The 20,875-nt window shown below is 38.2% G+C and overlaps 1 long non-coding RNA gene across 1 annotated transcript in view; it reads left to right on the top strand.

The window, feature by feature from the left end:
• LOC103676763 overlaps positions 1 to 18,674 on the top strand; it is a 62,139-nt gene extending 43,465 nt beyond the window's left edge. The window contains exons 2-3 of the long non-coding RNA XR_572202.2: positions 10,185 to 10,267; positions 18,597 to 18,674. This is a non-coding gene — a long non-coding RNA (uncharacterized LOC103676763). The remainder of the gene's footprint in view (positions 1 to 10,184; positions 10,268 to 18,596) is intronic.
• The last annotated feature ends 2,201 nt before the right edge of the window (positions 18,675 to 20,875 follow it).

Genomic DNA, 20,875 nt, shown 5'->3' with positions numbered 1-20,875 from the left:
AGAAGCTCTAACATATTGGGGAGCAGAAATATCAGAAGATTCCTGCCTTAGTCAGCTCAGGTGCTGTAACAACATACCATAGGCTGATGGCTTCAACAACAGAAATTTACTTTTCACAGTTCTAGGGGGTAGAAGTCCAAGATGAAGGTTGTTGACACTTTAGATTTGTGGTGAGAGTTCTCTTCCTGGATGGCAGATGGCCACCTTTTTGCTGTGTCTTCACGTGGTAGAGAAGTAGAAACAGAGAGAGGAACAGAGGGACACGGAGAGATATCTCTTCCTCTTCTTAAAAGGCTATATTCCTATCTGGTTAGGGCTCTACCATTATGATCTTGTTTAACCTTAATTACCTCCTAAAGACCTTATCCCCAAATATAGTTATATTGGGAGTTAAGACTTCAACATATGAACTTTGGGAGGACAGCAATTCAGTTCATAGTAGCTCCCATGTACTGTGCAGGTGAAGAGGAATTCAGGGAATGTCAGTCATGCATTCTGAGTGTGCATTTCCTTTGCCCTAACATGTGACAGAAAAGGACTTTCTCTGTTTTGCTTAATATCTGTCATCGTCATGAAAATATTTAACGAACATCTTCCTCTGTGCTAGGAAGCACACAGTATGCTGTGTCCGGGGGCTTGAACTGTTCTTCAGAAAATCCATTGCCTCCATTTGTAAACTCGTGCTGTGTTTCAAGTCTCTTGATAACTTTTACCTCATCCATTTGGCCAAACTTACCTCTCACACAATATTCCAGTATGAACCACTCACTGTACTTCATTTCTTCATTCTACAAATGCTTCTGAGTGCTAATCACAGCTGGGTATGTTGTAGGCATTGCAAATACAGAGGCAATGTAAACTAAGTTTCTGCTTCATGGATTTTAAAGCCAGTATGGAGTTCAGACAATGAACAAACAAAATAACATGCTATCAGTTAGTAACCCTTATTGTGAAGAAATAATAATAAGGATAGGAGGCAAGAGAGCAATTTAGGTGAATATATGTGCTATTTTGGATAGGGTGGTTAAGGAAGCTCTCTTGGATCTTGTGGGCATTTGAATAGGGACGTGAATAATTGAGGGAGGAAGTTGTGTGACTATTTAGGGAAAGGGCATTTCAAGCAAAGGGTAGAGCAAGTACAAAGTTGTTGAAGGGGGGAAATGCTTGAGATATTTACAAAATAGTAAGCTGACCGGAGGGGATGGGTGAAGTAGTAAACTAGGGAAAAGAAAGATAGAGAAATTTAATTGAAGAAATAACCAGGGGCCAGAGCATGTGAGATTGGGGGTGGGGCATGGTAAGCCTTTGACTTTCAAGTAGGTAGGAAACCCTTGGAGTAGGGGATGGGGGTTGGCGGCTGTGTTGAGAATAGAAGGTAGCAGGCAAGTATGGAGATAAGAGGTACTCTTGCTTTAGCAGTTGTCCAGGCTAGAATACCCATCTCGGCCACCCTGGTATGTATCACTGCGTTCCTGCTTCCTCATCTTTACTCTCATCACCTTATTCAGCATCATTCCACTCCTTCACTTAATCACTCCTTTGTGATCCTCAGCTCATCTCATTGACTGATTTCGTTCATGTTCAACATGTTGTATATTTTATTTAAAAATCCAGGTGACTTCTTTTCACGTCTTTCAAATATTTTAACATTCTTGGTTTCTGCCAACTAAATCCATTATTTTGCGAATGATTTCCTAAATTTGTATTATTCTGTTTTACTAAAGTAATGTTATTCATACTTGGAGATTTTTTTTTTAAAGATTTTATTTATGTACTTGACAGAGAGAGACAGTGAGAGAGGGAACACAAGCAAGGGGAGTGTGGGAGGGAGAATCTGGTTTCCCGCCGAGCAGGGAGCCCAATGCAGGGCTCCATCCCAGGACCCTGGGATTATGACCTGAGCCCAAGGCAGACACTTAATGACTGAACCACTCATGCACCCCTTCTTGGAGATTTCTGACTACAAAATCTTATCTAAATGGAATGCACAAGAGAATCCAGAAAAATAAGCCTCTGGTCTGCCAGAAAAGATACCCCAAATCCATGTCCTAAAGTTTGCATGTTTTCCTCTTACAGTTTCATCTCCACAAATGACTGTTACAAGAGATACATGATAAATGTCCGTGGCATACTGTGGCAGAAAGTTTCCCTCCTTTCTTGTTTCTGGGGATCCCACTTATTATCCCACTAAGTGTGAAGGAGAATTTGTTTTTCCCCAGCTGACAGGATAGACCACTCCGTTCCCTCAGCATGTTGTAGGGTAAACTTAGTCCCATATATCTAAACCACTCCATCAGTAGAAAATAGTAGGGACACCCAAAGGAACTGAATAGGACATTTTAACCAGAAGGAGGAAGGAGGTACCTGACATTTTTTGAAGTTTAGAAGTGAGAGGTCCTAGGAGGGCTATAGTTGACAAATTAAGAAGCATTTCTATCCCTTAAGTGTTCTGTTATTCTCCTCCACTTCCATTTCTTTCCACTGTCCACTTTCCACTTTGTCTAACTCATTTCCATCTCTCTACCTGGGGGAAAAGAGGGCAGATTTTGTATATCGGTCTATGTAATCAGTTTATTATTTAAGAACTAGAGAGAAATTTCTGGAAATAATGAAAAAATTAGACAGAATGCACAGAAATGTCTCAGGAATGCCTGCTAATGCATTAGTCTTTGTAATGGCAACTGCATAATACATTTATTTAAGTTTAACATCTTTTTTTTTTTTAATGTTGAAAAGTTGGTACCTGAATTAATCAAGAATAATGAGCTGGCCCTGAAAATAATGAACAGTGTCTAAACAACTGTGGCATAGGTTTTTAATGAATGTCTCCTGAAATGAATTCATTTTCGATACTAATCTGTCCCATTAAATGAATTATAAAATCCTCCTGAGAAAGACAACTTGTAAATCCAGCTCATAATTACGACAGCTGTGAAAACATAGGAAGGCCCTTGGTACACTCCATAAAGAGAGTGAAATGGATGTTTTCCTTAGGTTTCCAAGAGCTGTTCCAAGCAAAAGATTCATGGCAGGTGTACTCTCAGTTTCGAAGGGGGAGAAACCACTTTATTGATATAAAAATCCAATAGAAACAGAAAGAAGAAAAGGAAATCTGCATGTAGATGAGGGCAACAGTAAGCAGTGAAGGAGAATAAGTCAGGGTTGCATCAAATTGGGTACCTACAACATCCAGCCTTGTTCGCTGAGGAAGCCCCATGAAGACAGCCAGGTTGGAGTCCTGATTGAGAGCCTGGGCAAGAGTGTCCTCCCCTCAAGTGAGACTTCCAACTGACCGTCCCCGTAAGGGCTGTATTTATAGAGCAAATGATGGGGGTCTGAAGTTAATCGTTGGTTTGCCTATATGCAGTTTGGAGCAAGCTGCATTCCTATGTTATCATGACTTTTTACATATTCAAGCCTGGGCCGGATGTGCTTGCCTCTCCTCCCAGATGCCATTCTGGGGGGCCAGCCCAACCTGGAGCCGGAGGGGATGCAAGGCAAAATTTATTGCTCTTAGCGTCCAGACCAGAAGGGCCAATTCTGACCTGGAGGCCAGCTAATGTCAACTAACCAGGCTCCCAAGGTCACTTACGCAGCAGAAGTCTCACAAACAGCATTCTTTAGCCTGCCTGCATATGTGCTGGTCTAGGTGGTCGGTTATGCAGGACAAATCACAGAAACCTCCATCCATACAATACAGAGGCCCCTACACTTGGAGAGATCTGGCTTGAAACTTGCTACTACCAGTTATCGGTTGCATGAGGCATAATTTTCCTAAGTTTCTATTTTCTTATCTATAAAATGGTGATAGTGATTGACACCCCTCTTAGACTTTGACAAGAGAGATCCCTGGTCTAGGCCCTACCCTGGTCCTTTTCTGCCTTTTCTGACAATGCCCCTCCACAAGGTGTGAAGAGTTAGCAGGGCCAAGGAGATATGAGGCTACAGTGCCCCAACTCTGCCTCACAGCCCAGCCTTGAGCATTGAGACCTCCAGAATTTCAGGCTTGTGGGGCCTTGAGCCTGCCTGAGATGACCAAAGAGGGGCTGCTTCAGAGACAGAAGAGGTGTGTTCTACTGGGGATCCACAATGTGCATTTCGGGTGTCTTGTGCAGGGTAAGTGGAACCTAAGGGAAGAAAAGAGGGGTGTACCCGGGATGGGTACCCTAGGGTAAAAAATCCCAAGGAGTAAGAGAATATGAAAATGGAACCTGGAATTTTTAGATAGTTACGAAATAGCATATTCTTTAAGGTAGGGGATAGACTGTATTGTCTTTAGCGTGCTGTTAGCTTGATTCAGTATTGTTTTTAAAGATTATTTATAATTTGAGAATTTCAGATTCATAGGAAGATGTAAGAAATAATACAGAGGGATCTCTTGTACATTTTGCCTAGTTTCTCCCAAAGGTAACATTTTGCAACACATAGCATAATATCACAACCAAGATATTGACATTTATACAATCCAAAGAGCATATTCTGATTTCCCCAGTTTTACTTGTACTCATTGTTATGTATGTGTATATTAGGTGGTGCACATTTTATCACCTAGCTAGGTCCATGTATTTGCTACCACAGACAAGACACTTCTCATACCATAAGGACTCCTTGTGGATTTATTACTTTTAAATATATAGATATTTACTTAATCTTATTTACTTATCTTAAATATATAGATTGTTCTAGGTAGAATGTCCCAGCAAATGAGGGGAAGTAGTATTAAAATTAAATGTTTGGTCTAGGCTAAATTAAGAATAAAGTAATAGATCACAGTGGAGAACACTTCTGAAAAGGAAAATGCTTCCTGAGACAAAATCATTCCGTTAGGAGAAGTTTTCTCTCCCACCTACATTTAGAGATGGGATTGTGGGAGGGTTGTACATGAAACTGCTGCCTCTGATTCTTAGGACAGGCTGTATTTCCATTCCTTGTTGCTTAACACCCCTCATCTACAGATTGTTTGCTCAACACTCCTTTTGTTCTTTATTGCTCAATACTCTGTGTCCATGGACACAGGCAAGCTGACACTGTATAACCCTCATATTTCAGCCAAGCTCTTGGGCTTCCTGGGAGCTCTGATTTCTATAGAGTGTATAGAAGAGTTGAGGGCCATCCTACTAATCTAATTAGGACCTATAAACTTCTCAGGCTTACACTCTATCCTGGATATAGACTTTTGGGCCAACTCATAAGGCATAATTAATCAGGCTAACTCACATTATACTGGGGCCATTAAACAAGGCAGAAAGGATTTTATTACCTGTTAATAGTGGGAGTTACTGTTGAAAGGTGTAGAAAAGGAGAAAACACTATGAGAGGAAGAGAGAAAAAGTAAGACCCTCGTGGAACATAATCAAGTGAAAAGAATTGGACTTAGGTTATGTCAGGACTCAGGTTTAGAACAGTTCCACCCTTGAACTCCCTGTAGCTTGTCCCAGATGTTCTGTGGTCTACGCTGGAATCCCTGTGATGGTTGGCAGGAGCCCCCCTCCACCAGATACACCCTGTTGGAAAGCTGACAGGCTGGCTCATTCTTCAAGCTCTTCTTTTCCAGTCTTTTGGCTTCTAAGTCTCTGCATTTTCAGCAGTTGGTTGACTCCTACCAGGAGCCAAGACATAATCTGGGAATGAAGCCAGGACCCAGGGCATCCAAAAGGCAAAAACTGGCTGTGAAAATAAACTTAGTACTTCTTTGGGGACTCTGGTATGTTAACAGTGTTATAGAAGCAAACCTGTTATTTATTTTGGGGTCCCACACACACACACACACATTATATATATATATGTATATATATATATACATATATATATATATATGTATATATGGAATCAAAGAAGTTTAAGAAAGATAATTTCTGATCTTCTAGGAAAGGAGCTCAATAGATAATGTCTAAAATTATGAAATCAAGAAGTAGCAGCACTGTAAATTATAAATAGGGCCTCCCCTAAGGTATGTAGAATGCAGGATAATACTTTCATGGTGCCTTTTTTTACATAAATAATTCAATTTAAAATGTGTAATAAAGTTCATGGGCCCATGTAAAATATCTGGATTTGATTAATTGCAGATGTAAATTAAAAAAGAGGTATTTACATTGAGTATTATTGTTCTTTATTGTCAACCATGACATCCTTGGCTAATTTTATATCTCCCCACCACCCTGAGAAAAAAGATAGCAAGGCTATTACTATTCATAATGCAATATTTCTTCAGAATCTGTTTGTATTGAAATAATATAGATCCTGCTGTACAGTTCCCTAATTCCACTTATTTGATGGTGGTTAAATCGTTACTTTCTGTGAATAATGTTTTCCAACGACGCTAAAAGTTGCTAGTGTGTTTCATCGACCATGATCACAAGTGCAAGTCGTACCTGGAGTATATAGGAGTATGTGAATGAGAAATAGTTTTCTGGTTTGTTAAATTTACGGTTCAGAATTTCATAACGTAAATGTGTAACAACATCCTTCCAGCTGTCTTCTCCGGAATGCTCTAAACTATAATGCCCCTGTTCCTAGCATATGATCTGTTTTGATGTTGGCCACATCTCTGCTTTCTATCCACCATCACCAGCAAAAGGTAAATAAGGGGAGTTGCGTGGAGGACGAAGAATAATCCCATTCATAAAAGGACTGTCTGTCTCTTGTCTGGCACAGCTGAAGCCTGACCCTGGAGCTTGGTATCTCTTCATCCACTGGAGATAATTAGAGAAAATGGGTGAGAGGGGCCTACTGGTAGTACGGAGCAGCAGTCTCAGGAACTCTGAAGGAGTCCTGTGGGACTGCTTGGCAGTGGACAGCGCCAGGGGCAAGGGCATCCAGGCTCAGGAATTCCTACCAACACCACACACCCCACATTTGGGTGCTATGTTCCTGAAGTGGTAGGATAATCAGAGCATGGATGGCTGAGATCCCTGGCACAGACCTGTATGTGCGGCTCTAGGCCAACAGTCAACAGTTGATAGTCCAGGGTCTGAACGCTTCCTGTATCTGATATAAATGAAAGAGTCACCCCAGATCAGCAAGTAAGCACCATCCTGATGGTTCAACCTCCTGAGATCCCAAGAAAGAAATACTTGTGTTGTCTAGCAGGAGTGATCTGATCTTAGGCCACTGTCCTGGAACTAGGTTCGTGCCTGGTCTAACGGTGGTCGTGGTCTGAAACGTGAAGGCAAATGCAAGAAGAAACAGTTAAAGAATGTAAATATTCTGTATTTCTGATTTATACTTAGAGAAGAGCTAGGGAGGAAGAAAGGTAGAGTCAAGGGGTCACTGTTTTTCATAACAAATCTTGTACTGGTATGTTACTTTTTAAGTTCTATACATGTATTACTTCCAATAAAAAAAAGAATATATAAAAACAAAACAAAATAAAGTGGAGTTATAGTTATGTAGGCTTTTTTATAATCTGACTTTTCTCTCTAGTGATGTATCTTGAACATTTCCCCATATTCTTATAAAATATGACTTAATGATTATATTGTATTCTGCTACACAGATGTGCCATAACCGACTTAACAGTTTTCTTATGTTGGATATTTAAGTGATTTCCAGTTTGTCTTTGTGGGATGGAAATCAGCAGGAATTCGGCACTTCCATATTCCATGTCAGATGGACTTGCTAAAAATGACTTTTCATTCTGTCTGTTGCTTCCAGCCCTTGCTGTTTCTGGAAACTTGCTGTAATCAACCCTCTCCCCTTTTTCCATTAAGGGCAGGAGTTTACTATACGGTGGTGTAGCTAAGAGTATGGCTGCAGCAAGGCCAGGCGGACCTGGGTTCTAATCATAAACCTCCCATTCTTCAGCTTTCAAAGACTCAGTTATCTTATATTTAAAATAGGGTTACTATAAGGATTACATGAAACGTTGTATCTAAACTTACGGAGCTACTTCGTTGGTAAGAGTATTATCATTTATTGGCTCTTCTTTGACACTTCTTTATTGAACGTTTTAATGTAGCCGGCATTGTGATGGGTGCTGAAGATGCAAAGATGGGAGAAGCGAGCGAGCCCTGTCCTGTGGCTTTTACAGTGTTGCATTATAGAAAATCATCAAACCGTCATGTTTTAAAAAATTCGAAATCGCTGCTATGCCAAATGCCAAGAAAGAAGGAGACCTGGTGCAATGAGTACATGTCAGAGGGGATTTGATGTAGTCAGAGAGGGTCCTTGTGTTCTCTCAGGGTATCAGTCTTTGCCCTTTGATAAGAAGAGGGGGCTGCAGGAAGATTGGTAAAAATTGGCATCCACCAGAAGACACGGTAGTTGTTCTAAGATTTTTTTTTTTTTTTTGACCTTCACTCTCACATGAACAGAAACTCTACGAAGGTGACTTTTCAATGAAACACTGCAGACTGGGATCTGTGGGACATGTCTTTAACTCTTTCCTGCCCACTGTGCATGGCCTTTGGTCATCTTTCTGGTTTACAGCATCTATCCTCTTATAGCCTCTGCATGTGCCACCAGGATGGACCATTGTTAATGTGCTGCTTTGACCAAGGTCTGTTGTCTTGCAGCTTTTTCACTGTGCCACCCTGGCAGTCTTTGTATCGCCAGGGCTTCGCAGGGTACCTGACACACAGTAGTTTCTCACAATGTGCCAAGCAGGTTGACTTAAATCTAATATAATATCTCAGGGCAGGAAAGATGACACCTGCCCAGGAAGCTGTAGGGAGGAAGGAAGGGACTTCTGGCCCCTGAATATACTAGAGCCCTAAGACAATTAAGTGTGGAAAGGAGTGGAAGGAAAATATGAAGAGGCAGCTGCTAGAAAGGGTTCAGTGAAAAAGGTGAGAAGGGAATTCCAGATAGGAAGAGGTGAGGTACATAGGGAAGAAAAGATGGGCAACATTATCCGCAATAGGAGTATCAACTTATGGCTCTACCAGTAGCAGGGAGAGGCTGGAGAGAGGCTGGTAGGTAGATCAAGGGAAAGTAGTTGGAGCTGAGTTCTGAAATGCTTTCTGTCATTAATATTAGAAACAAATTAAAAAAAAACACACACAGAGGCTGGAGAAAGGCAGGGAGACTTAAAAAGATAGAATTTAAGTACTGCTAATTGACAGTACAGAAAGCACAGAGCAAAACAAATCCTCCCAACTGTGACCAGCTTGCTTAAGGATCTTGAACTTCACAAGCCCTTGAGGAACGAAAACTTCCAGGATCTGATATCCTTGCTCCTGACCTTGCAATCCCAGAGTTAATATCATTTTCAATGTGTGAAGGTAAAGGGATCTTTAGACCCAAGAAATATTGCATCTTATTATTTTTTTTAATTTGTGGTTGGTTTTTGCATCTTTATTTTTAAAATATGTAAACAATAAGGTTTTGTAACTTCATGAATAATTTCCTCGTTATTAACACATTTCTTCATACACCAGAGCTTCAAAAGTTTATTTGTAACTTTCATGTTTATGCAAGAAAGTAAGAAATCTGTTACTGGAATAAATAGGGGCTTAATATGCTTGCTTCCATCCCATGGTCTATGGATTGCGTGTAAGTGTTATGTGAACACATTCCTGCGTGTAGAACCTCACTGCATTACCTGTCATCCTAATTTCTAGAAACACACATATGGGTTTATATTGGCTGGGCTGTGAGGCTGCTGGCTATCTAATTCTGGTCCCTTCTCTGAGGATTCAGAATTCAAGACCTCGGCCAAAGCAGGTTATACCAACCAGTGAACAGTCAGAGATTTTGCCATCAAACATTCTGATTTGGTATCAAGCCTGAAAAAAAAAAAAAGCGTATGAATCAGAGTCCTAGAAAACAGAAGTCACAATTCAAATTGGGATTATTTGACAAGGGTTTATTTACAAGGGCCTAACTACAAAAATTCAAAGGACTGAAAGTCATGTAAGAATTTTTAAGAGCTGGTAAGTCCTTTCATGACCAGCTTTGCATATCATTCTCTATTTGGAACATAAAATGCAATGAACCTGTGTGCATGTATCAATTATCTTACATACAATTAAAATGAATCAAGGACTGGAAAATAAAAGACAAAAGGAAAACCTGTCATAGCAGTCAGAATGTGTTGAAACCAAATTGTGGTTCTTTAGTTTAGAATACTTTGCCTTACGTGGGAGCACGGTTCTGGAGAAAAGCAGCAAGTTCTTTCTGCTTATATGCACACCAGTTCGCTGCTGGAATGCACCAATGTCATCTTCATTCTGTGTTTCCAGCTCAGCTGTGTGTCTCCCTGATGGATTGGCTGCCCACCAAACCAGGAGCTGATTTGCCTTACTGAAAAACCCAGTTGTTCACAGTAAGTTTTCATTAGTTTACTAAGTGGTATACACATTTTAATCTAAAACAGCACTATAGTGCCTGCCCTGCCACTTCAAATTAACCTCATTCCTGTTCTCAGTCCCGAGTCTGGGCTTTTCATCGGTGGAGGTGAATGCTGTAGTTTTAGCTGCCATGTTTTACAAAAACAGTGCCAGGCAGCACCAGCTAACACACAGCATTAGGAGACCATGGGAGAGGGAGGTGATGGTCTCTTCTGAAAGTTTTCACGTTTTGCTTTTGTAAAAGCAAATTTTACTTATTTAATGTTACTGGGTTTTGTGTAAAATGTGAGGTAGGGATCTGATTTCACTTTTTTTTTTTTTTTTTTTTTTTATGAAAATTTCCCCAGCGTCCTTTCCCCACCGATTTGCAATGCCACTTTGTTAGAGGTCACTTTTCTTTATATGTGCTGGTAAGATTCTGAGCTCTGGATTCTGTTTGGCTGGTTGTTTTGTTTTATTTCTAAATCAATGCATTCCTATCAACTCTGTAAACTAACTTGGCTTAATAAACCTTGCTATTTTGTTAGATAATATTTCCTCCTTTAATCATCGGGTTTTTTAACATTTTTTCATTTTTTGCTGTTCTAAAAAAATTATTAAATTGGCTTATAATTTTCCATGAAAAAATTGTTTTAGGATTTTCATTGGAATTACATAAATTTATTGGTTAGTTTATAAAGATCACTGTCTTTAAATATTATTTTCCTATTATAAGCATGATGTATTTATCCATCAATTATCTCTAATACTTTCAGAAGTTTTATAATTTTCTTCATAAAATTGTCACACTTATGTCATTCATTCATTTACTTATTATTTTTTTTTAGAAGGCTTACTTTTCAAGCCAACAAATTTGCTAGTATACTTGTATCATTCTGGGTTTTAAAGAAATGTGGATTTTGGTTTTTTTAAATCATTACTAGTGATATTTACTGCATGCTTTTGTTCCTAAAGATGGTTTTGTGTGGGCGTGCCTGGGTGGCTCGGTCAGTTAAGCATCTGCCTTTGGCTCAGGTCATGATCCCAGGATCCTGGGATTGAATCCTGTATCAGGCTCCCTGCTCAGCTGGGAGTCCGCTTCTCCCTCTCCCTCTGCCCCTCCACCCCCACTTATGTTCTCTCTCTCTCTCAGATAAATAAATGAAATCTTTAAAAAAGATGGTTTTGACTGACAAAATATAGCTTCCCCAGCTTTTATCCTTTTTTTCTCACCCTTTCAGTGTCTTTATGTTTTAGCTTTGACTCCCATAAACAGCTTGTGAATTTTATATACTGTGACAGTCTCTGTTTTGAACCTGTTATTTTGGCTCATTTACATTTATTAAGATTATTGTGGGTATTTGGGCTTATTTCTAATATCTTACATGGTGCTTATGGTGATTCCTATTTGTTCTTTTTTTTCCCCCTCACTCCCCCCACTCCTATCTTGCCTTCATTGAACTGATATATTTTTTGCTCTTCTTGTTTGGAAGTTATATGTATTATGTCTGTTTTATTTTGTTTTTTTAAAGGTTGCTAGTTGGATTTTGATATACATATATAGTTTAATAATGTCTAATATTAATAACTCCATATGAGAACTTTAGAACACTTAATTCTAATCAGCAGCTTCTCATTCTAAAATGTTATTGCTAGCAGGTATTTTATTTCTGCCCTTTTACTGTTTCCTCCCATCCATTAAGACTCATATCTCTAGGTTTATGAAAATTGAAAGTACTTCCTGTGATTTGTTACTTGCAACCATGTGAGCTTTTAAAGGATGAAAGATCAGCTTGTTCAACTCCACAATTGGTGTCTCTGCTAATATCCCACTCCCTCAACACTATATAAAAACCAGTGATCGATATTATTATTTTTATTATTAGGCATACAGAATTGTTTTGCATAATGAAATTATACTCAGAGGAATAAGAATGCATGTTCAATATTTTAGCTATAATGATACCAACTCTATGCCTGAGAACTTTTCCCCTTATTCTAAATTTCAGAGAATTCTCTCATTAGAATTTCAATTCCACCAAAGAAAGATGGTGTGCTAAACTAAGTAGTTTATTGATAGCTTGTGCGAAGGAGTTTATCAGTATTCTATGGAAAGCCATAAAGTGAGATCTGTTTCCAGCCAAGTGAACTCTAGATCTAGAGTCGTACTGGGAAGGAGCATGGAGAAAAGAAAGCCTGGTGTAGAAACCTGTGAGGCTTAACAACCACAACCCAAGGTACTAGGCACCAGAGGTGGACCCTGAGGACAGGGTTCAAAATGGTCATGAGCAGCAAATGGTTAACATAACCTCATTCTGCCCTGATGTCCAGGTCTTACAGCACTTGTGTGATTCTTCCATCAGCTTTATGGGTCCCATTTTGGCTACGAATCAAGGCATCGAGGAAGTGTCAGTGTGAGCCCTCAAGGCTGGGATGGGTGGGCAAAGAGGAACAGATTTGAATGAGGAGGATCCATAATCTGTGAGCAGAGTAGAGTAGGAGACATATTTCTAGATGCCAGTATTCCAGTGCGATAATCTTAAGTGTCAAATTCAGGGGGTCAGTCCAGGCTCAAGACATCAGAAGTGTGCAAGAAGTCCAGGAGCTCAGGTGTTGGTGAAAACAAAGTACAGATGGTCTCTTAAACAGTGATGGTTTGCTTTCCTTTGCTTTTTTTTTTTGACCACCTAATGCATGCCAAGTAATTCATATATATTATCTCTAATATTCTCAAGAATCTTGGAAAATTGGGGTATTTCCAATCCCTGTTCTATATAAAGAAACTGAGATGAAACGCTTATTAAGAGACTTGATCATTTTACATCTATCCGTCAACAGAACTAGGGTTTAAATACTAGTTTATTTCACTCCAGCATCTGCTTTTTCCACTACAGTGTTTGCTTTTTCCACTTCAGCCTCCCCACCCCCACCATCTCTCAATGAAATGAACTCCTGTTCTTTTCAACTGGGTCTTGAGAGCTCCAACCATGGTTAGGCTGAAAAATACACATTTTTCTTTCTTTAAAATATGTTGTGGGTGGATTTTCTTATTCTGCACTTATTTCACATCCTGTTTCTCAAGATATTTTTATTATGCGTAAATCTGGAAGCAACTAATAGACATTTAAAAAGTCAGGTCAAAAAATAAGATAGCTGAGAACCAATATGTGGAAAGATTACCTACTGTATTCAATTTAAAAAAGTTTATAGTACATGTGATAAATGGGTACTTTCCACAAGATGCCCTAGGAATAGGTTTGTGATTTTGGTTTGGGGAAAATTATTTTCTTAATAAGATCTGTGGTCTTATTTAATAGGAATGAGCACTGGAAGATTGTCACAGGTCTTATGTAGATTTGTACCACTTGCCAGAGACAGTAAATAAGATTGTCACTGCAGCTGACTAATTTTCAGGGCAAAATTTGCATCTCCTGTCTTCAGGGATATTGTTGCCATGGTGATGTTATGACATCAAGCTTTGCATAGAGGGTTGCTGTTTCTTACCTGTAGACTTCGGCTTGTGCTATGTAGGAAGAAATTCTGGACCATTGGGGGAAATTTTTTATATATGTTAAAGCCAGGGTAAGGGTAGAGAAATGTCCATTAAGATGTGGACTCAGTCACTATTGTAATACCTCTTTTTATTTTGATGTCCATGTAATACTCTGAATGAAAATAAATGAGAACATCAAATCATATACTTGTGTTTGCATAAATTTAAGCTTTCAGTAAGGTGTTTTTCTTTTACTCTCTGGAAAATGTAGTCTCATTTGTAGGAGAATTGGAATCATTGCACACCAGAAAGAATATTGACTTTAGAGTGGGAAATAGAAATTAAAGTCCAATATTACTTTTTACTATGTGACTTTTAATTTAATCCCCCTGAATTTTGTTTTGTTCATTTATAAAGTGTGAATAATTTCTGTTGTTGAGAAGATAAAAAACCACTTTCCAGGTATAAAGTATCATCATAGGTGAATTTTCTGACAGCACAGCACCCTTATTTACCGTTGGGAAAACTGTTCTCTGCTACTCTCAGTCCATGATGTTCGGATGAGGCTGACAATTTCCTCAGCCCTTGATGAGATTGCGACTCAGAACTGGCCAATTACAGTACTGTATCTACTTGGTCATAGTAAGTGGTTCAAGATAGACTCATGACAGAAGTCAAGCCATTAGGAATCCTTCTTGAAACTTCTGTTTATCAAGAGAACTATGCTCTGTTTCAGGCATAGTCGCTTAGCTGGTAGGATATAAGCCTGAGTTAACAGACATCTCTGTTACCAGTTGGGGATATTCAGTCTAAAAATGAAGTTGACATAGAAAAACAGCTGAGAGAAGATGGCACATTTTGACCCCTTAAACCCAGTAACATCTACTCTTTAACTTTTCAAAAATTAAATGAAGTGACTTATTGCTTAAGCCAATGTGAGTTGGGTTTCTCTTACTTGAAACTGAAGAAATTCTGAATACCAGAATCATCAATCTACTCATTCATATATACAGGTTATTTTTAATTTAAAATTTTGCTAAATACCTAGAATTTTGCACATAACTAGAATGGTCAGAGATCAGCCATCTCTAACTTTGAGTCCTATCCCTTTAGATGTTTCTCAGTTGAATTTTTTTTTTTATTTTTGCTATTTTAATATTTCTATTTTAGAGAAATGAATTAGGTCAGTTATTTGGTAAATATAACTTTTCCTTTTCTTTTCTTTTTTTTTTTTTTGCTGTGTTTGTATTTTACTGATTTTTTTTTTTTTTTTTTTTTTTTTACAATAAGTAATGAAACAATGAGACTAGTGATATTGTTCATGGAGAGACCAATGGGCGAGAAGAGGAAACCTGATGTCAATGTTACCCATATATGGAGAAAGAAGAGGCCATAAAGGAGAATGAAAATGAAGACAAAGTGTAGAGTCTCAGAGTCAAGAGAATAAATGAAAGATTTCAGGAATGAGTTAAAAGTCAGCACATTTAAATATAACACAGCAATCTTTGAATCTGAGAGAATTCCTGAATTTACACATTTATAAAAAGAGAGTTTTAGTATTTACCTTATAGAATTGTGTGGAGATAAAATGAGATAGTATTTTAGGTTGCTCACAAAGCCAGGCATATTCGTATGTTAATATGTTGATAGTTATTTGCTTTAAAATGCTTTAAGAAGTTTTAAAGGATAGCATTTTTTGTAAATGTACAGAGTATACTGTATAGAAAGGGTACCTTATATTCTTTACATCCTAATCCAATTTATTTTCAGAAATAATGTTTCCACGAATTCTAAGTTCTTTTAGGAAGAGCCTTTAGTTATGCCTTGATGATTCATAATATCCAGACTGAAAGAGAGTCAGGAACATCTCAGAACATCTTATCAGGAGAACAAGGCTCAGTGACTGTGAGGACACGACCTAGCTCCAGAGAAGTCCAATCTCATAGTGTAGGGCCCAGCTATAGTACTGAGGGTTGAGAATAGTAGTACTGGAAATGACCTAGGCAGAGCCATTGTCCTAGCCTACAGGGACTTGAGTGCCATGATGTTAGGACCAAAGTAAATGCCCAAGGAAGGTGTACCTGAACCCAAAGTCAAAAAAGAACAATCAGCTGAAGAGATCTCGTGCTGAAACTTTTGAACTGCTTAATTTTCCAGTGACCAAATTCAAGATTGATCTTAGAATTTGGAGCAGAGTTGGATTTGAAGGGTTTTAACTTTTCAGCAGTTATCAGTTTGTGTCAAGAAGTACGGAAGATGTCAAATGAACCTGGCTAGCAAAAAAAGAAAAATCATAGAGCAGGAACTAGGCAAGGGATTTCACTGGCTAATTTTCTGCATTTTTCTCTAGAGGAAGGCATAGAGAAATTGATTTAAAGACACGGAGTACCCAATGGTACAAATGGCAAAGATGAAATAATAAGGTTAAACATGGACCCTGTGGTAAGGGAGACATGTGTTTTCTTTGCCTACTCAGTACCTCTCTTGCTTTCCTAATCTCCATGGTTTGAGTGAATCTGAACCTCCAGTGAAAGAGGTAAACATATAATCAAAGTTGGGCCAATCAAAGCACTTCATAACCTTTTAGAGAGAGGAAAGCAAACCATAATTCTGTTAAGATTAGAGAACAAACTGAGGGTTGATGGAGGGAAGTGGTGGGGGATGAGCTAAATGGATGATGGATATTAAGGAGGGCACTTGTTATAATGAGTGCTGGGTGTTGTATGTAAGTGATGAATCACTAAATTCCACTCCTGAAACCAATAGTATACTATATGTTAACTAACTAGAATTTAAATAAAAATTTGAAAAAATAAATAAAGGACAATCTTTTAATAACTGATTTTCCCTACAGCCCAGTGGTTTAGCATATACGGGAAAGGGAAAAATATTTGACTCAGATGAACACACATACCAAGCACATCCAGGCTCATAAACCTTGATTTCTGCTTCTTTTTTTTTTTTTTTTAAGATTTTATTTATTTATTTGACAGAGATAAAGACAGCCAGCGAGAGAGGGAACACAAGCAGGGGGAGTGGGAGAGGAAGAAGCAGGCTCCTAGCGGAGGAGCCTGATGTGGGGCTCGATCCCATAACGCCGGGACCACGCCCTGAGCCGAAGGCAGACGCTTAAGCGCTGTGCCACCCAGGCGCCCCTTGATTTCTGCTTCTATGCTGTGATTTAGCTTATGCCTCCAGCTCATCAGATGTGTGGATTTGGTAAGGAGCTACTTGCCTCGAGTCATTTCCAGAGAATTTATTCCCCATTATGGTCGTGCAGCAGGGGATATTTGAATTACAACAACTTAAAGTTTTATTAGACCAAGTAATTTTGAATTTTATGTGGGAGCCTTTAAACTGAGGAACACCTTTGAATCCTAAATGATTTACTTTGATGTTGCTTTTAAAGTTATTGTCAGTGTTGTTAAGAGGAATTTGAACAAATCTGCATTAAAAAATGAGCTATTTCTGTTTTACTTGCTTGAGGGTCAAAGAAGACAGGAAATAACATAGATGAGGGAAAAAGGAAGTTAGAATGGCAATAGCATGGTGGGAGGTTGGAGTCCAGGTTATAGATTTTTAAAAATCAAGAGCAGTGATAAGAAGGAAGGAAGAGGGAAAGAATAAGGAGGAGGAGGTATTTGAGAAAGAAAGTTCCCGAATATTGAATGCTAAGTTGTTTATGTTTCTGTGACGTAAATACTTCCAATATCTCAAATCATTAGTAGAGATTGCTAGATACAAAAGTAAATGAATGAGTAAATTTTGCAGAAATCAAGGAAGAGTGTTGGTGTTCACATCTGCCTTGGCACCAGGCAGAACCAGAAATAGCATGCATGAGATGGAAACAGAGCTAAAATTAGGAGTAGAAGCTCCGAATCAGATTTGGGGATGTAAACTCCTGGGAATTTTCAGAAATCTGAAAGAAGACATTAAACTTTTCCCACTCCATGGAAGAGAGATCTAGCAAAATAGTATTGTAGATTTATTGAGCAGAATGACCCTAAGTGACCTCTGTGTTAACCTCGGGCCCTGTGCTGCCAAAGACCAGTAATACACTGTCACTAAGCATCTATTATTAACCTACCGCTGCTGGCATTGGCAGTCCGCTGGGGGAAAAGTACGCAGAGAAAAGGTTCCATTTCTTCCTCAGATTTTGGCAGGGGATTAGGAGGAAAATTACGTGGAAAAATTAAACGATTTCATTTAAATGTTATGTGATAAACCAGCTTTTTGGGGTGACCCATTATCAGGCTGAAAGTACATGGCATGAAGTTTTTCTTCAACTTATTTAAAATAATGAATGCAAAGTTATTTTTAAAACAACTTAGTCACCCAGAATTTATTTCATTCCCATAGGCAGTTCCTAAATTAAGATTTACACTTAACATGCTGCTTTCTTAATTTGGAACATGTTAGTATAAGAAAATGACACACTTTATTTTGGGGCTTCTAACTTTGCTCTTAAATAAATGCTATTTTTATGCTTTATATGAATGTTATGTATCATATTTTCATGTTTAATTTCTTCATTTTTTGATATGTATATCTGTAATATTGGTGGTTATATAGAAATGATATGAGGCAATATATTATCTCGTATTCTATCAATCAGAACTCTCTTTTATAACATGATTACACAATGAAAATTAAAGACAATGTAAGTAAAACACTATAAGATTTTGATACGTGATTTAAATCACTTAAGAATATTATTAAATTAAATTATGCTTGATTTCATTTTAGTATTTTGATATGACTGATAAAATTTTCAACGATAAAAACAACACAGTTGTATTTCATCCATTGTCTCTTTTTTTCCTCATAATGAGATTTGCAAACACGTTCAGAAAAATAATGCTTGTCTGTGGCATAATGGCTGACGCACTACCTCTTAAATTCTGCAAGTGTAAGTATGCATAGAGCTGGTATTCATGATTTATTTTAATCCTCAGAAGAATTGATATATTGGTTTGAATAAGTACCCAGCAAGGCTCAGTCAGAGTTTATGATTCAAACTGTAATTTTATGCCATAGATATATTTTAAGATTGAAATATTATAAGAAGTTCTTCCATGCATTTAGAAATACCTATTGGTAATGTTGTTTAATATTTGAAGCCTGCTAAATTTAAATATTGAAAATTGTTAACTTTGATTTTTTTCTTTTTCTTTGTATTTTGTAAATGAGTATATATTACTCATAGAACAATAGAGCTATTTAACATACATTCATCAAAGCAGTTAATAAGCACAGAAAAACAACAACAACAAAGGAACTCTAAGTAGTCTTTATAATCTTTTAATATTATTTTAAAAACTTGAATATTTAGGGTGTTTGGATGGCTCAGTCGGTCAAGTGTCTGACTCTTAGTTTCAGCTCAGGTCATGATCGCAGGGTCCTCAGTTCAAACCCGGTGTTGGGCTCTATACTGGGTGTGGACCCTACTTAAAAAAAATGAATATTTAAACATTAATATGGTGTGTGATATGAAGGAATTAATTTGTACAGTTATTGATTTCATTTGCCAAATAAATTATTTTCAAACTTTTTTTTTCTTTTTTCAGTTCAGACTTAACATATCACCCTGACCTCCTCACAAAATCAAATTGCAAACACAAATATATGTTCTGAGTGGTTGTTTACAGATTTTTAAATTTCACAGACTGGTGAAATTAAAAGGAAAACAAATGACAAGATTGGCTCAGGTTTGTTAGTATTTCCTATTGCCAATGATGCTGTTAAACAAAAGAAAACAAAATTATTTATAATTACCATTATTTCATAAAAGAGAGGATGTAATAAACAACTCCTCCCCTAAAAAGGAAAGAAAAAGGATGGTCATAATCTCATACAGAAGAAATCTTTGAGAGGAACAGTTTATAAAACAAATTCTCTCTCATATTTATTTTTCATTTTTCATGCTATGAACTTTTTTTTAAAAGATTTTTTATTTATTTATTTCACAGAGATAGAGACAGCCAGCGAGAGAGAGAGAGAGAGAGAGAGAGAGAGAGAGAACACAGGCAGGGGGAGTGGGAGAGGAAGAAGGAGGCTTCCAGCAGAGAAGCCTGATGTGGGGCTTGATCCCAGAACGCCGGGATCACGCCCTGAGCCTAAGGCAGACGCTTAACGACTGAGCCACCCAGGCACCCCAATGCTATGAACTTCTAACCTCATATTCAGAAAAGTTTATCTAAATGGGTATCAAGGGAACATACTTCTCAGCTGTTACCCAAACCCTCTTTTTACCTCCCTGGCCAGGTTCTTGGCTCCACACCTCATTCCTGATACCTGTTTGTGTTGTCTTTCCATTGCATAATCGTTTTAACTCCACTTCTGGCTTTGGCGACCTGAGTCTTCTGTAAATGTTTTGGGCCATGCACACTCCCTTGCTTTATCATTCTCTGCTGCGTTAGGGTGAGAAATCCCTGTGCTACCCTTCTGCCCTTTGGAATTGACATCCTAGCTATGATAGCCTCGGCTTTGATAAAAAAAAGAAAAAAATTCAGATATATTTTCCCCAACCTAAATCAAATTTCAGTTCTACTAGTTATATCAGCACAGTGCATCTTCTTTTCCTGGATATTAATTATTCCTTGTTCCAGTGACATTTAAAATAAGAACATATTTTGTTCAATTGTATAATATAGTTGCCTTAAACTTTGAAAATGTGTGGTTTTCTTTTAATAATTTTTTTTTCTTTTTACAAAGAGGGGAGGTGGGGGAGGGATAGAAAGAGAGGGAGAGAGAGAATCTTAAGCAGGATCTTAAGCAGGGATGCTAGGGAGCAGCCCCGCGATGTGGGGCTCGACCTCATGAACCTGACATCATGACCTGAGCTGAAACTAAGAGTGGTGCTAAACCCACTAAGCCACCCAGGCACCCCTATAATTTTTTTTTTTTTAAACACAATTTACTGAGGTGAGATTCACATGATGGTAAGTTTTAAATGATATATTTTTAAAGATTTTATTTATTTGACAGAACACAAGAGAGCACAAGCAGGGGGAGTGGCAGAAGGAGAGGGAGAAGCAGACTCCCCTCTGAGCAGGGAGCCCGATGCGGGGCTTGATCCCAGGACCCTGAGATCATGACCTGAGCTGAAGGC

The sequence above is a fragment of the Ursus maritimus genome, unplaced genomic scaffold, assembly GCF_017311325.1.
Source record: "Ursus maritimus isolate PB19 unplaced genomic scaffold, ASM1731132v1 scaffold_35, whole genome shotgun sequence".
NCBI classification, from domain to species: Eukaryota; Metazoa; Chordata; class Mammalia; order Carnivora; family Ursidae; genus Ursus; species Ursus maritimus.
This window is presented reverse-complemented; position numbering and strand designations above follow the sequence as displayed.